At 50.1% G+C, this 2,993-nt stretch overlaps 1 non-coding gene across 1 annotated transcript; it reads right to left on the reverse strand.

The window, feature by feature from the left end:
- Positions 1-526: 526 nt before the first annotated feature.
- LOC111743877 lies at positions 527-645 on the reverse strand. Its single transcript, XR_002781920.1, has one exon. It is a non-coding gene; the product is annotated as a 5S ribosomal RNA (ribosomal RNA).
- Between the last annotated feature and the right edge of the window lie 2,348 nt (positions 646-2,993).

Genomic DNA, 2,993 nt, shown 5'->3' on the forward strand with positions numbered 1-2,993 from the left:
TTCGCTGCGGCCTGTCGCGAGCGAGAGGGGCTCTCGCCGTGCAGTCGCGCGCACGCGCGCTCTCGTGCGTCTCAGCCTCTCTGACGCGGCTGGTCGGTCGCGCTTCCAGTCTCGGCTGTGCGGGGAGGCCTCGCACCTGGTCTGAGGGCACCTGGCTGTCCCGTGAGAAGGGCGGGGAGAAGCCTGCGGGCCGAGACTTGAGGCCTCGCGCGGAGCGGAGCGGCCCGCGGCGGGGCGCGTGGGGGTTTCCGTTCCCGCATCCCGGGGATGCCAGCGCACTGCCGGCGTGTGTCTAGGGGCTCGGCCTCGCGGAGCCCAGGACGGGAAGGGCCCGGAGCGGAGAGCGAAAACAGCCCAGGGCTGGCTGTACGGGAGCAGACGAGGCCGGCAACGGCGCGGGGCGGCGCGGGCAGCGCTTGGGCTTGGGCGGCTATCACGGACCGCCGAGACATCGAGCGAGTGGGCAGGGCCCGGGGGTGTCTAGGGGCACCCTGGCTGGAGGGCGGCAAAAGGAGGGGGCGGCAAAAGCCTACAGCACCCGGTATTCCCAGGCGGTCTCCCATCCAAGTACTGACCAGGCCCGACCCTGCTTAGCTTCCGAGATCAGACGAGATCGGGCGCGTTCAGGGTAGTATGGCCGTAGACGGGAGAGGTTGTCGCCTGCCGCCCCAAGAGCTCGAGCCTGGCCTCCCGGGAGCCGAAGACGCCCGCGCCTGCAGCGCACCTCCTGTGGGGTATGGGGGATTCCGCCGGCCACTCGGCGGCCAGCCAGTGTCGGCGGCGCTACGGCACCTCGCCGCGGGCCTTGGCCGGTTCGCGGCAGGTCTCTGTGGGCGCCTTCGCGTCCGGGATTGCCCAGAACTCCGGCCGCCTGCCTGCCCAGTCTTGGCCGCTCGGCAGGACCCCGGCCCGTGCGTAGCCTCCCATGGTCTCTGCCACGGGGGCACCAGCCGCGTTAAGGAACCGGGTGTCTTGGCGGATTCCCAGGCGTGCCTTGGGTGGGCGCTCTCGCATCCCGGGACTGGCCAGCGAAAAAATAACTTTTCATGATGACATACCTCATTAGTTATTTCCAGGATACACACTGGATGGCAATAAATAATAACTTTATGATAACATACGTACATACATGTGTTACTCAAGTGATGCCCAGGATGACAGCACAGAATAACTTTTTTTGAGAATATACATTTGGATGCTATTCCCAAAGTTTCCAGCATATGGCAGCAGAAAATGCCTTTTTCTTAATTGTACTCTAATGTTATTCCCAAGATGCACACTACATTGTGGCAGAAAATGAATTTTCATGATGCGCAGTACTGATGTTTTTTCTAAAAGTCCAGCCAGATGACGGCAGAAAATAAATTTTTCTGACATACACCAGTATTTTCAAAATGCCCATGAGATGGCAGCAGAGAATAATTTTTCATGAAATGCAGTCCTGCGTTATTCCCAATATTCACACAAAATGAAGACAAATTCGTAACATGCCTTTCAGTAATATTTTTATATACACACGAGACAGCAGCAGAAATAAGTTTTCATGACACGCACTGTGGTGTTACTCCCAAAATGCAGGCCAGATCGCAGCAGAGACTGTTCATGATGACTTGCACTTGCGTGTCATTCCTGAAGTGCTCACCAGATGGCAGCAGAGAGTAGTTTTTTTATTCCTTCCACTCTGAAGTTATTCCAAAATGTACAGTAGATTAGAGCAGAAAATATATTATCATGATGGCATACACTGGGGTGTTATTCCAAAAATGCCCAAGGGATGGCAGTAAACAATTAATTTTTATGATGACATACACTAGTTTGTAATTTTTGAAATGGCATGAGATGGCTGGCAGCAGCAGATAATTTTTCATGACATGAACTTCCCTGATTTCCCCAAGATACGCATGAAATGGCTACAGACAGTAACTTTTCACAACCCTTATTTTCAAAATGCACACGAGATAGCAGGTGAAGTTATTCTTTATGACATGTGCTGTGATCTTCGCAAAATGGCCACCACATGGCAGCATAATATAAATTTTTATGACATGTCCTGATAAATAACTGACATATTATTTTCAAAATGCCATGAGCAGAAAATAACTTCTCATAACATGCACTCCTTTGCTTTCCCAAGATGCACTGAAATGGCAGCAGGCTAGACTATTTATAAGAAAATGCTCTCGAGCGTTATTTTCAAAATGCACACAGGATAGCCACAGAGAACACATTTTGACACCCACTGTGGTTATTCCCAAAATGCCCACCAGATGGCAGCAGAATCACTTATTACATATACTCTGCTCCCATAACAAAGCACACAAGATGAGGGCAGAAAAGTTTTCATGACCTACACTTGAGTGTTCTCCAAATACCCACAGGATGGCAGCAGAAAATAAATTTTTATCATGACAGACTCGGGTGTTATTTTTGAAATGCCCATGAAATGGCATGTAACCTCGTGAGCTGCACTCTTGTGTTTTCCCCAAGATGCACATGAAATGGCAGCAGAGAAAACCTTCATAACAACACATCCTTGAGTGCTGATTTAAGAATGCACAGGAGAGAGCTACAGAAAAAAACTTTTAATGACATGCACTCTGGTGTTATTCCCAAAATGCCCACCAGATGGCAGCAAAGGATAAATTTTATTACACTGGTGTTACTTGCAAGATGCACGTGAGCTGAGGTCAGGAAATAAACTGTCATAATGGCATAAACTTGGGTGTTATTCCCCAAATGCTCACCAGATGGCAGCAGAAAATAAATTTTTATGATATAATACACACGCATGTTATTTAAAAAAACAAAAAAAGAGCTGGCAGCAGAAATAACTTTTCATGACCTGCACTATGATGTTATTACCAAATTGCCCAGCAGATGGCAGCAGAAAATGACTATTTATGATGACAAACATTTGGGTGCTTTCTCACATGCTTGGTGATGTGTGGTGGTTAGGACATCCCTGGTGCACTACTCAGGAAGGCCTCCCGGGC

This window comes from Pteropus vampyrus, unplaced genomic scaffold (assembly GCF_000151845.1).
Source record: "Pteropus vampyrus isolate Shadow unplaced genomic scaffold, Pvam_2.0 Scaffold124, whole genome shotgun sequence".
Taxonomy (NCBI): domain Eukaryota; kingdom Metazoa; phylum Chordata; class Mammalia; order Chiroptera; family Pteropodidae; genus Pteropus; species Pteropus vampyrus.